At 41.8% G+C, this 13,905-nt stretch overlaps 1 protein-coding gene across 1 annotated transcript in view; it reads left to right on the top strand.

Annotated features, from left to right (window-relative positions):
- The window catches only part of SLC35F4 (solute carrier family 35 member F4), a 221,086-nt gene that overhangs the window by 48,264 nt on the left and 158,917 nt on the right, over positions 1–13,905 (top strand). The gene's annotated exons all lie outside the window — the stretch shown is intronic.

Raw genomic sequence — 13,905 nt, 5'->3', positions numbered from 1 at the left:
CATTTCAGTGAGGGGGGTGTTAAAGTCCCCCACTATTATTGTATTGTTGTCGATGTGTTTCTTTGCTTTCGTTATTAATTGCCTTATATAATTGGCTGCTCCCATGTTAGGGGCATAGATATTTACAATTGTTAGATCTTCTTGTTGGATAGACCCTTTAAGTAGGATATAGTGTCCTTCCTCATCTCTTATTACAGTCTTTGGTTTAAAATCTAATTTGTCTGATATAAGGATTGCCACCCCAGCTTTCTTTTGGTGTCCATTAGCATGGTAAATGGTTTTCCACCCCCTCACTTTCAATGTGGGGGTGTCTTTGGGTCTAAAATGAGTCTCTTGCAGACAGCATATCAATGGGTCTTGTTTTTGAATCCCATCTGATAGCCTGTGTCTTTTGATTGGGGCATTTAGCCCATTTACATTCAGGGTAACTATTGAAAGATAGGAATTTAGTGCCATTGTATTGCCTGTAAGGTGACTGTTACTGTATATTGTCTGTGTTCCTTTCTGGTCTATGTTGCTTTTAGGCTCTCTCTTTGCTTAGAGGACCCCTTTCAATATTTCTTGTAGGGCTGGTTTTGTGTTTGCAAATTCCTTTAGTTTTTGTTTGTCCTGGAAGCTTTTTATCTCTCCTTCTATTTTCAATGACAGCCTAGCTGGATATAGTATTCCTGGCTGCATATTTTTCTCATTTAGTGCTCTGAATATATCATGCCAGTCCTTTCTGGCCTGCCAGGTCTCTGTGGATAGGTCTGTTGCCAATCTAATGTTTCTACCATTGTAGGTTACATATCTCTTCTCCCAAGCTCCTTTCAGGATGTTCTCTTTGTCTCTGAGACTCGTAAGTTTTACTATTAGATGTCAGGGTGTTGACCTATTTTTATTGATTTTGAGAGGGGTTCTCTGTGCTTCCTGGATTTTGATGCCTGTTTCCTTCCCCAAATTAGGGAAGTTCTCTGCTATAATTTGCTCTAATATACCTTCTGCCCCTCTCTCTCTTTCTTCTTCTTCTGGGATCCCAATTATTCTAATGTTGTTTTGTCTTATGGTATCGCTTATCTCTCGAATTCTGCCCTCGTGATCCAGTAGTTGTTTATCTCTCTTTTTCTCAGCTTCTTTATTTTCCATCATTTGGTCTTATGTATCACTAATTCTCTCTTCTGCCTCAATTATCCTAGCAGTTAGCGCCCCCATTTTTGATTGCACCTCATTAATAGCCTTTTTGATTTCGACTTGGTTGGATTTTAGTTCTTTTATTTCTCCAGAAAGCATTTCTCTAATAACTTGCATGCTTTTTTCAAGCCCAGCTAGTATCTTTAAAGTGATGATTCTGAACTCTAGATCTGACATCGTACTAATGTCGGTATTGAGTAGGTCCCTGGCAGTCAGTACTATCTCTTGTTCTTTTTGTTGAGGTGACTTTTTCCGTCTTGTCATTTTGTCCAGAGGAGAATAGACTATTGAGAGAACAAAATGCTAACAGGGTAACAATGTCCCCAGAAAATATACTCTAAACAAATCAGAAAAGACCTGAAGCCAGGGGAAAAGAAAGGGAAAGAAAGAAAAAAGAAAAAGAAAAAAAAAAAAGAAGAAGAAAAAGATAAAAACAAACAAAAACAGAACAAAAAAAAAACCCAGAATATGATCAAATGTGATCAGGCTGGTGCATAGATCAGTGCCACACACTAGATTTTGGGTGTATTTTGGTCTGTTAGAAGAAAGCGCCTCCCAAAATTTTAAAGAAAGAAAAACTTATATATGTACAAAAATAAGGGTTGATATGATGAAGGGATGGAATATGACTGTAAAGATGAAAATTATAAAAAATTTTATAAAAGGAATTGATAAGGAGTTGTTTGAAAAAAGAAAGAAGAGGATTTAAAAGAAAAAAGGGAGAGAATGTGATCAGGCAGGAGAGTAGAACAAAACCATACACTAGAGATTTAGGGTATATTTTGATCTGTTAGAAGAAACTATCTCAAAATTTTAAAGAGAGAACAACTTATATATATATGCCAAAAATAAGGGTAACTACTATGAAGGGATAGAATATGACTCTAAAAATGAAAAATAAAAATGTTTTTTAAAAAAGGGATTGATAAGATGTTGGTTGAAAAAGGGAAAAAGAAAAATTCAAAAAAAAAGACAGTTAAAAAAAATAATTAACTTTGAAAGACTAAAGAATCATGGTAAAAAAGCCATGAATTCTATGTGCAGTATTCCCCTAGCGCTGGAGTTCTGCCGTTCTCATTGATCGGTAAACTTGGTCTTGGCTGGCTGTTCTCGCTGATCTTCTGGGGGAGGGGCCTGTTGCCGTGGTTCCCAAATGTCTTTGCCGGAGGCGGAATTGCCCCGCCCTTGCCCGTGCCGGACTAAGTAATCTGCTCGGGTTTGCTCTCCAGAGCTTTTGTTCCCTGCAAGTTTTCGGTACAGCTTTGGAGGCCGAGAGTGAAAATGGCGGCCTCCCAATCTCTGCCTCGGAGGAGCCGAGAACTCAGGGCCCCGCTCCTCAGTGAGCCCCCAGAGAAAAGCCGTCAGTCACTCCCGTCTCCCCGGTCTCCGGCCGCACTCCGTGCTCACCCGGCCTGTGACCGAGCGTTTCTCTCTCTGGCACCCGACCCCGGGTGGAGTCTCCAAACCCAACAGATCCCTGCGGTGCGCTCCCGCGCCGCTCCTCCCAGGGGAGGAAGGGGAGTTTCCCCGGATCTGCCACTTGTTGGGTCCCTGCTGGAGGAGCAGTGGCCCGACTGTGCCGCGGATCACGGTTTATGGCAACCCCGGGCTGTGAGCCCGCGCCTCGGCTCCGTCTCTGCAGCTGGCTTCCCTGCTCCGATACCTGGGAGCTCTGCCGCACTCAGGCACCCCCGATCTTTCTGTGACCCCGAGGGTCCTGAGACCACACTGTCCCACGAGAGTTCCACCCCCCGCTTAGCCACCGGAGCGACGTCCCTCAGTGGAGCCGACTTCTAAAAGTTCCGATTTTGTGCTCTGTGGCTCTATCACTTGCCAGAAGCGGCCACTGGAGGGCCCCTCCCCCGCCGTCTATCCTCCTGAATATCGCCTCGGATTCACTTCTCCGCACGTCCTACCTTCCAGAAAGTGGTCACTTTTCTGGTCAGAGAGATGTTGCTATTCTTTTCTTCGATCTCCTGTTGAGTTTGTAGGTGTTCAGAATGGTTTGATCCCTATCCAGCTGAATTCCTGAGACCAGACGAAATCCAGGTCTCCTACTCCTCAGCTGTCTTGCTCCGCCCCCACACTCTATACCCCATCTTCTTTATCCATTCATCAGTCGATGGATGTTTGGGTTCTCTCCGTAGTTTGGCTATTGTTGACAATGTGCTATAAACTCAGGGTGCATGTACCCCTTCGAATCTGTATTTTTGTTTCTTTTGGGTAAATACCTAATAGTGGAAGGGCTGGATCATAGGGTAGTTCGATTTTTAACTTTTTGAGGAAACTCCATACTGTTTTTCAGAGTGGCTGCACAGTTTGCATTCCCACCAACAATGCAAGAAGTTTCCCCTTTCTCAGTGAGGCCTTTTCTGGTAACCCTAATAACAAATGAAAATTGCAACTCTTGTATCATCCTTCCCTGCCATGTTTTTCTCCAAAACACTTCCCATCATCAAATATATTACATATGTTATCTATCTATCTATCTATCCATCATCTCTCTATTGTCCTTCAGCTAGCCCAAGCTCTTGAGAAATAGGGATTTTGGTCACTGCTTTGTTGCTGGAGTCTAAAACAATGCCCAACACTGTAGATGTTTAGTAAACATTTGATGATTAAACATTAAATGAATGAGTAATGTATGCTAATTTTTACCTTTAATGATTCAGGCTTCTGACCTAGTTACCAAACTTTTGTGATACATGCAAACAGCATTCTAGATTTTAAGGGTAATGTTTTGTTGATTAACTGTTTACAAATCTTTTAAGTGATATAATTTATTCTAGTAGGCTAGTAAGGATCATCTGAAAGCATCAAAATGGTCCTCCAGGCTTCCTCAAATTATTGCCAGTTGTTAGAATATTGTTCTTATTTTCCCTGATCCTGGGAAATGTAATATAAAATCAGCTGAAATTCCAGGGGCATCAGTCAGTTAAGTGCCTGACTCTTGTTTTTGGCTCAGATCATGATCTCAAAGTTGTGAGATTGAGACCTGCGTTGGGCTCCATGCTGGGCATGGAGCTTGCTTAAGATTCTCTCTCTCTGGGACGCCTGGGTGGCTCAGTTGGTTAAGTGTCTGCCTTTGGCTCAGGTCATGATCCCAGGGTTCTGCAATCGAGTCCCACATCGGGCTCCTTGCTCAGTGGGGAACCTGCTTCTCCTGCTGCCTGCCACTCCCCCCTGCTTGTGCATGCTCTCTGTCTCTCTCTGACAAATAAATAAATAAAATCTTAAAAAAAAAGATTCCTATCCCTCTCCCTATCCCTATCCCTCTCCCTCTGCCCCCACTGTCTCTAAAAAAATTTTTTTTTTCAAAAATTAAATAAAATCAGCTGAAATTCCATACTGAAAGATGTCTACAGGGTAGAGAAAAATTTCAAAAAGTACAAGGAAACAAAATAGTAAAGGATGCAACATTTAGGACATTATCCCTCTGAAAGGTGAGATTATGAGTGACTTTTATTTTTTTATGTTTGTGAGTTACAATTTTTATACAATGAATCTAAATAATATTTGAAATGATTTAAAAAACCCAATTTTTAAAAATAAAATAGGAAAAGATGTTACCTATCATGCTTTTAACAATATGTTTTCGGTTTCTGTGTATAAGTATATGCAAGGAAGGCAGAATAGATGTAGTGCCAGACTGCATGCTGCCAGAAGCTTCCAAGCCTTTGTAAATGATAGGCCCAGAGTCATTAGTTCATTCATTCATTCACTGAAAAATATTAGTTCGTACCTCTTAGGTACTGGGTATTATGTCAAGTCCTGGGGCTATAGCAACAAACAAGATGGCAGGCTCCTTCAGAGCCTTTGCATTGCTTAAAGTTCCTCTGCTCCCCTGGAGCATGGTGCAAATATGCTGTGCAATAATACTAACCCCAAATGCATGGGATGGATTTTTGAGAAGGAAATACTGACAATGACAAATAATAGATGAGCTGATTACAGATTTTGCTAAGAGTTATTTGAGTGGGCGAAGGTGGTCACAAGACTGACAAGTTGTCTTTTAAGCTGGGGCCAGAGCATGAGGTCAAGGCAACTCAATAAGAGTGTTCCAGGCAGAGGGAAAGAAAAGGAGACCAGGAAGTTTGGACCATAGTGAGCAAGGGGCAGAATCCAACAAAATGACGCCAGAAAGGTAGTGGGAGCCCAATCATGCAGGGCTTAGGGCTGTGGTAAGGAGCATGGATGGCATTCTAAGTGCAGTAAGGCTATGAGTGGTTTTTTTTTTTTTTTAAGATTTTATTTATTTATTTGAGAGAGAGAGAGAATGAGATAGAGAGAGAGACGCATGAGAGGGGGGAGGGTCAGAGGGAGAAGCAGACTCCCTGCTGACCAGGGAGCCCAATGTGGGACTTGATCCCGGGACTCCAGGATCATGACCTGAGCCGAAGGCAGTCGCTTAACCAACTGAGCCACCCAGGTGCCCAGGCTATGAGTGGTTTTAGAAAGGGGGGTGGGGTGGGTGGGTCACAATCTAATTCTGTTTTAAGGTCTCTCTGGCCATTGAATGGAGATGATGTAAAGGGATAAAAGTTGAAAGAAAATAACCTGTTGGAAGGTTTTTGTTGCAGACTAGGCAGGAGGTGGTCTAAATCCTAAATAGCTGGATTTAGGACACATTTTGGAGGTAATGCTACGACAGCTTGCTGATAGATTAGATGTGGTGGGTGACAGAGGTTTAGAGGTCGAGAAGGTGATGGGGGCTGGAGACTGAAGGAAAAGGGTTAACCTAAGGATGACTCCTAAATCTTTGATTGAGCAACTGGGTGCATATGAAAGCCTGGGGAGAAATAGGATTTGAGGGGATGAAAAGAATTTTGTTTTGGTCATAAGTTGGAAATGCCTATTTCCATCCAAGTGGAAGTGCCGAATAGCGAGAAACATGAACGTGGAGTTCACAAATAAAGTCTAGATTGGAGATTCAAACTTGGAGAACATCCATATATGGACTTTCTGATGCATAGGAACACTTAGGAGATGAACCTGTAGATACAGAAGAGACTAAGCCCTGGACAAAGCCCTGAAGTGCCCCGGTCTTTAGAGACTTTAGAAGGAGGAGGTAGCAAAAGTGATGGAGAAAAAAAATGGACCTAGAAGTAGGAGGAAAATCAGGGTAGGTTATCATGGGAACCAAGAGACAATAATGTTTAAAGAATGAGGGACTGCTGAACTGTGTCCAGTCCTACTCAAAAGTCAAGGAAGATAACAACAGAAATGTGACCATCAAACTTGGTGCCTTGGTCAGGGGTCTCAGTGAAGTGGTGGACAAACCGCTCTGAGCAGCCTTGATGTTCTTAGCTCTGACCCACACAGCCCAGGGCTTAGCTGAGTTCTAGGTGTTTTGCTGATGCCACTCAGGTGGTCCAGGTGTGTACCTTCTCTGATTCTCCTAGCAACTGGTCTGACCTTCCCTCTCTGCTTTCATGGAGTTGAGGGGTCATTATGGATACGCTCGATCCAAAAAGAGGACATAAAATGTGCTCCATGGAGGCTGGACATCTCTGGCACTGCTCAAGTGTGCTGTAACTTCCTAGATGGCAGATACGTAGGCGTGATGGAATGAAGAGGGCCAAAAGCCTGTTGACATTCCTCCCATCAAGAGGTGGGGTCTGTTATCCTTCCCTTGAAACTACATGGGCTCTATGGCTACATTGACAGACTATAACAGAAGCATGAGAAAGATGTTGGGCCAGTGTCCAGTCCTGGCCTTAAGAGATCGGACCTTCTACTTCCTGTCTCTTGGAATGCTAGCTAACATCTGGAGCCCTGAGACACCATGTAAGCACCCGGCTAACCTGCTGGAGAAATGACATGGAGAGATCCTGAGACTGCTTGGAGGACAAGGGGAGCCCCGCTGAGCCCAGCCTTCTAGGCATGTGAATGAGACTGTCTTACAGCCTTCAGACGAGCCCAACTGCATATCATCGAATGGCCCCGTTTGATGTTTGGGGGACAGGATTTCTAACCTAAGATATAGTAACATGTTTACTGTTTTGAGCCACAGAATTTTAGGGTAGGTCGTTGTAATATATAATTAGTCCTAGATAATTAGAACCCTGGGAGGCCCTTGGACATTCAAGCCAGCAGTCCTTAGGCAGAAAGCCCACTGCCCTTCGCACAGAAACAAGTATGTTTCTTTGTCGGTATTTGAATTACCAATTTTTATTTGAAGCCAATAACATGTTGACTTTTTTTAGTTTGTAAGAGTCAAAAAAAAAAAAGAGAGAGAGAGAGAGAGAAAAAACTTAAGAAACTGCCAAATAGCTACTAAACCGAAATTTTCAGTGAATGTAGAGAATAACCTAGTTTGCCTAGCTTTCTTCCCATAGGGCTGCTATTATCTGCTCCTTAACACCTGTAGTACGATCGCTGATGTTCATAATGCTGACCCTGATTTTCTCTACTTTGATTTTGAATCTTATTTTAGCGTTAAGTGTTGCATAGGTGATACCACAGGACAGTGATGTAATTGATGGAAAAGTGCCAAGAGACACAGTTAAAGGATGTAAAAATTATTTAATTGCAAAGGAAACAGAAATTTACCTCGAGGCAGGTAACCATGCAAATCAGACAATGCAGCATGCTCCCAGAAAGTGGTGCAAGCTTTCCAGATCCCCAAGTTTCCCATGAGGACTTTGGCGGTTAGAGAAGGATCAGCATGGCCTGAGGACATCACTGGTCTACACTCGGGCTAGGACTAGGGCGAGGGAAATGAAGTGACTGGGGCACAAAATTTAAGGAGGCGCTCGCTCTCAGGGGTGTGCAAAAGCCCAGTCAGTGCCTAAGGGTGAACAGCATCTTATATTTGCAATGGGTGGGGGAGGGGGCAGTCACTTCCCTCACCCTTGTCCAGGCCCTGGCCCCAGTCTCTCCCAACTGTTCTGGATTTCCTGTACGCCCGCCTCCTCAACAGGTCCACATCGCAACTGCTGTAGAACAACTCTTACGGAGCCTGGTCAATCTGCTTACCAGGTGGCTGGATATTATCCCTGGGTCCTCATCACAGCTGTGACCCCAAATCACCAGGCCCCTTGCCAGGCCCCCTGTAGGGTGCATCTTCTTGGTGGTGTGTAAGGACCCAGTGTAGGAGGGCTGGGACCTCTGGATGAACTTGGCCATGAACATTGGCAAGGCCTGGGGCTTCTTCGAGAGGGGAGATGTGGTCATTGTGCTGAACTAGGGGTGCCCTGGCTCTGGTTTCACCCACACCATGCACGTAATCACTCCAGGGCTCCTCCTTCAGCTCCTATGCTGTGCCCTGGGCCATCCATTAGGCCAGCAACACTTGCAGTGTTCACTCTGGGCTGTCATGTGGCATCGGTGGGCAGAACATCAGGGAAGAAGATGAACACCTCTGTGAAATGTGGCTGTTTTTACGATCCCACCCAGCCCCAACCCTGCAAGCCTGCTTTGTCCTCATCCAGTGCCCACCCTGCATACCCCACACGGTTGCCTCTAGCTTGTCCCCTAGAAACAAGCAGTGGCCTTTCTCTTTCATCCAAGATGCCCTTCTCCATCCACGTCCCCCACTGGTAGTCACTGTACAGTTTTTTTATTCATGAGTTTGGGTTCCTCCCCACTCCAGTCTTCAACTTGGGATTAGTAACTTACTTGTCTGGTTTCTTGGAGGTAGCTCTGCATGTTTGTCCACAGGTGGTCTTTTGGATGTCTTTCAGAAAGTGGTTCTTTTATATGATTTGCCATGGAATGTGTTCTAAGAAATCATTCTTCTATCACATGGCAACAACAATTTTTTTTTGCTAAGAATAAGCTATTGCTAAGTGATAATTTCAGCACCTGGTGAAATGGAGGTCAGTTTCCCAGGCCTCTCTGGATATTGAGAACAGAACCAGGCTTTAGGCTTGCTGGAAATCTATTTCTGCAAATTTATTTTTTTTAATATTGTAGTTGACCAGAGTATTTGATTTAACCAGTCTTCCCCAACCATGGGGAAAGACAAAGAATTGATAATATTTGAGATGCTGGTGGTTGTCCACAGATCAACTTCACTCAAATGGGAAAGTTAGTAAGTGAACTTCCCTGCTGAGTTTGTTTCTCCAGGCCCCTTAATGTCTTGCTTTAGTTTTGCCCTTCTAGTAATGCCCTTATTACCTGCTGGTGCAGTTAATGTGGTGCATGAACACACCTTTCATCTTACCATAAAAACCTATTGGTTATTTAAAATTTGCTTTTGTCTGATGGTAGACTGAACTGTGAAGTGAATTTTTACACTAAATTGTAATTGCTATTTGCTAAAAGAGCCAACTTTAGAGTCTGGATTCTAGTATAATTTGGTGTGCTATCACAAAAATCTGAAAGTCTAGGAAGAAGTTGCCTGTGTGACTTTGAAATTGTGGCTGAATGACATTGTTTTATTTTTTTTTTTTAAGATTTTATTTATTCATTTGACAGGGAGAGAGACAGCGAGAGAAGGAACACAAGCAGGGGGAGTGGGAGAGGGAGAAGCAGGCTTCCCGCTGAGCAGGGAGCCCAATGCGGGACTCGATCTCAGGACCCTGGGATCATGACCTGAGCCGAAGGCAGATGCTTAATGACTGAACCACCCAGGTGCCCCGAAATGACATTGTTTTAGCTTTTGACTTGTTTTTATAAGGAACAAACCAGATATATAACAGATCGGGCAACAATGGCAATCGTGAGTGAATTGAATCTTAAAAATATGAAATAGGAACTATACAAAAATGGACTAGGACTAATAACTCATACAGTAAATCAAGCTGAAAAAATTACATCACATTAAAACATAAGGTATTTTATAAAACTTATGGGATAGCAAGCTTTCTCTTTTTGTTAACACACATTTTTAAGGCATTGGCTCTATGATTAGAAATCTCAGTCCTTTCTCTACTTTAGATTTACATTTTTGCCAAGTATTTTTTATTACTTCAATCAATTTAAATTTGTGAGATTGATGATCCTTGTAGAAGTCAGTGCCTTGTCATGAGATCGGACACTAAAAATACCATTCTCAGAGGCTTACTCATTTCATAATCTAAAACTCAGGAAGTTTTATGTTACCAAACAGGAAGTTTTCTCTCCTTTCTATTCACACTCACTTGGCAAATACTTTCAAAAGGGAAAACACATGGAGCCATTTAGGCTGCTGTGTTATAGATACTCTGAAGAGAACAATTAATTGAATAAAACATTAATTACTGAGCTATTTGTAGCTATTGTCACCTCTAATTATTGGTGACAGACATATCTTGCACTGGCTTATTATTTGTCTCTCTTATGGTTTGCTTTCTGTGCTATGAAGAATTCCAGATCCTACATAAAGTATACCATTTTCCTCTTACTTACTCAGTGTCACATTTTGCCCTTAACCACTGCCCTAAAAACTCTTCAGTCTGCTCTTGATTTTCTTAATTTCCTTAGAACAAAGTGGCACAGATGATGTGAAGATGCATGTAGTCAATTAATAATAATAAGCACATACTGAAAGATGTCTACATTATAGGCGGAACACTGTGCTAGTCTCTTTTCCTGTTATGATTTGTGTGAGTGTGTGTGTGTGTGTGTGTGATCTTTTTCTAGAAATCTTTTCCTAGCAGAAAGGTCATAAAAATTCCATATTTTCTTCTAAAAATTTTAGATTTTGTTTTATCATCAGTGTCTTTAATATACCTGGAATTAATTTTGTTTATGATATCATATAGACATTCCAATGCACTATTTTCCCCACGTGGATGGGGAACCAGTTGTCCCAGTATTGCTGAAGTATTCATCCACATATTCTACCAATATTTTGCAGTTTCACGCATCCTAGGTGTCAGGATTTCACATAGGCCGGGGTCTATTTCTGAGGTCTCTATTCTGTTTGACAATTTGCTAATCCCCTTACCAATACCACACAGTCTTAATTTCTGTTTGTTTATAAGAAGCACTATTATTTGGTAGGATTGGTTCTCCTATCTCATTGTTCAGAATCATCTATACTATTGTTAGCTTTTTGCTTTTCCATGTAAATTATGGAATCAACTTATCAAATTTCATGAATAACTTTCTTGACATTTCCATTGGGATTACATTTGATTTATGGATTAATTGGGAGAGTCCACTCATCCTCGAATGTTATCTTTTTACTTATTCATGTATTTTAAGTTTTCTCATAACCGTTTTTGTGATTTTCTCTACATCACATATCTTTACATCCTTCACTGTGAACGAAATCTTCTTTAAATTATGTCTTCTAATTCAATATTATGGGTTTAAAGAAATGTTATTAATTTTAGAATGTAGATCAGATCTTGTATTTCACAAGTTGGCCAATCTTTTTATCAGTTCTAGTAATTTATTTTCTATATTATATATGAAATTTCTAATTTCACAGATTTTCTATATTGACAGTCTTATCATATACAATAAAGGGCAATTTTATCTTTCTTTCCAGTTCTTCTACCTCTCAATTTTTTTTCTTGATTTAATGTATTGACTAGGATGTCTGCAGGATATTAACTAGCAGTCTTAGCCTGAATCCTTATCTCGACACTGAATTGAAGAGAAATATTTCTAAAGTTTTACCATTAAATGTGATGCTTGCCATTGATCTTTGGTAAAAATGGTATCAGGTTATCAACAAAATTGCTGCAATCCTAGGAAAGGTATAAAACAGGGTTATGGGAACAAGCTACAGTCTTTAGTTTGCAATTGTTCTTGAAGCTATAATTAATATTCATCATCATACTCTTCTATAACCATTCTGGAATTCATTCATGCTTAGACAATATTTAAGCAGGTCTAAGTTGCTTGCCTGGTCAGTGATCTAGATCTTCATCCCTTTGAGGTTCTGATCTATTTTTATTTTTAACACCTGTTGGATCATGGTTGCTAAGATTTCCAATTAATATGATTGCAGGGTACATGAAATACCACGGTGCATTCTCTAGTTCCCAGACACTCTCTTTTCTGCCTCTATTATATAGCAGCAATCCTAAGTCTTCATTTACTGTAATCAGGGTCAATAACTCCACTGTGACAAAGCAATCCTTTCTTTGGCTACTAGTCTACTGGAATGAGAAGCCCATATGATAAACTGGACTCATAGCTTCAGGTTCACACTGTGTCCTCTGGTAGAAGTTTACACTTCTCTGGCAATTCTCTCCTGGCAAATCTGGTTCTTAACAAATGCTAAGGTTGTAGAGAGAAGAAGCACACATTCAGCAAGGGGGCCACACACCTGAAAGCAGTGGTGACAGGGCCCAATCCTACTTCTGTCTGTCGGTTCCACACTCATCTAGTTATTAGGGATGAAGCCCCCTGACTGCCACTCCAGGCTTGATGCCATGAAGGTAATTATTTCCACCCTGTCTCTGATGATTAAGTGCCACTCTTTGGCCTCTGCCATCTCCACATACCATCAACACCACAATATATTGATGTTGAAGTCAGGAGCCCAGATCTATAACAGTATCTCCTTCTGTCAGCTTTAACTTGCAGAGGACAGCCACTGCCTAGTTTCTCAGTGAGTCTCTCCTGTTCATCCTGCCTTTGGGCCTTTCTGGAATATAAATTCAAGGGCTGAGTTCTCTAACCTTAAATTCATTCCAATATTCTCACCTCTTGGAGTCTTCTGACTCCTACCTCAGTACTGTTCTAGGACAAGTCCATGATCTCTACATCATTTACTATGGGCCATTTTCATGCTCAGTCTTCAAAGGGCCACTCTAGGCATCTTTTTGGATCAGTCTCAGGTGATCCTGCCAGAATATCAATTTCCCAAATCATGGGAGAAATTCTTCCCTATCCCACCTATATTTTGTCTTCTAGTCCAAAACCTCAAAGATCTATTCTCATAGGTATTCTCCATTCCCCACACTATCAGGTCCTGAAATTTTCTGAGCATGTATCCTCCTTCTTACCAGAGCAGGGACTGTGTTCCTTCCCTGGGCTGTGGTGCATCCTCGTATGGAGGCAGGAACAGGAAGTGGAGTAGCTCTTGAGGTGGACATGCCTTATCACATGAAGCACCTCCCTCAGATGAGGTCTTTGCAGATCTCCAGATAAGAGAAGGCTGTTGTCTAAAAAGAGAGAGGGTGCTGCTTAATCTAGGGCAGTGGAATTCAAAGGATTCTAGGGATACAAGATTCTCAGGTCTTTCTACATCCAGATCTCAGGGGCACACTCTTATCAAGGCTGCTGCTATATTGTAGACATAGGAGACACACCAAAGACCTCTTGTAGCTCTACATCTTTACTAATAAATCCTGAACCTAATTTTCAACACAATATGTCCTGTGGTTGCAGTTAACTAAAGCTAGCTAACCCCTAATTCTTATAATTCCCATTCCCTCTATCCTGTTCAAGTGCAGAAACCAATTGTTCACTTTTCACCAAAACCTCATTTCCATTTGCTATAGGTAAGTGTGATGATAGTGATCCTGGTCCTTGGTGAGTCACTAGTTCCAGAATCCCATTCTGAGCACCTGCTTCCTACGACAAATCCTACACCAGTTCTCGTAGGTTGGGTTTTCTCAGAAAGCGGAGCCTCTGATATAGTCTTGCATTTAGGAAATGGTAGTTGGGAGGTGATTCCATGGAGTTGGGGTGAGAACTTCAAAAGAATGAAATAGAAGAGGAGGGAAACGCAAATGTAAATATTTATTATCAAGTGGTCACTGCTTGGGCAACTGAACACAATCATAATGTCCTCCTGCATAGCCTGTAGAATGCAACTCAAGTCGTACACTTGAGGGATGGAAAGGT

This window comes from Halichoerus grypus, chromosome 8 (genome assembly GCF_964656455.1).
Source record: "Halichoerus grypus chromosome 8, mHalGry1.hap1.1, whole genome shotgun sequence".
Classification (NCBI taxonomy): domain Eukaryota; kingdom Metazoa; phylum Chordata; class Mammalia; order Carnivora; family Phocidae; genus Halichoerus; species Halichoerus grypus.
Note: the sequence above shows the minus strand (reverse complement) of the source record. Positions and strands in the feature narration are given on the sequence as shown.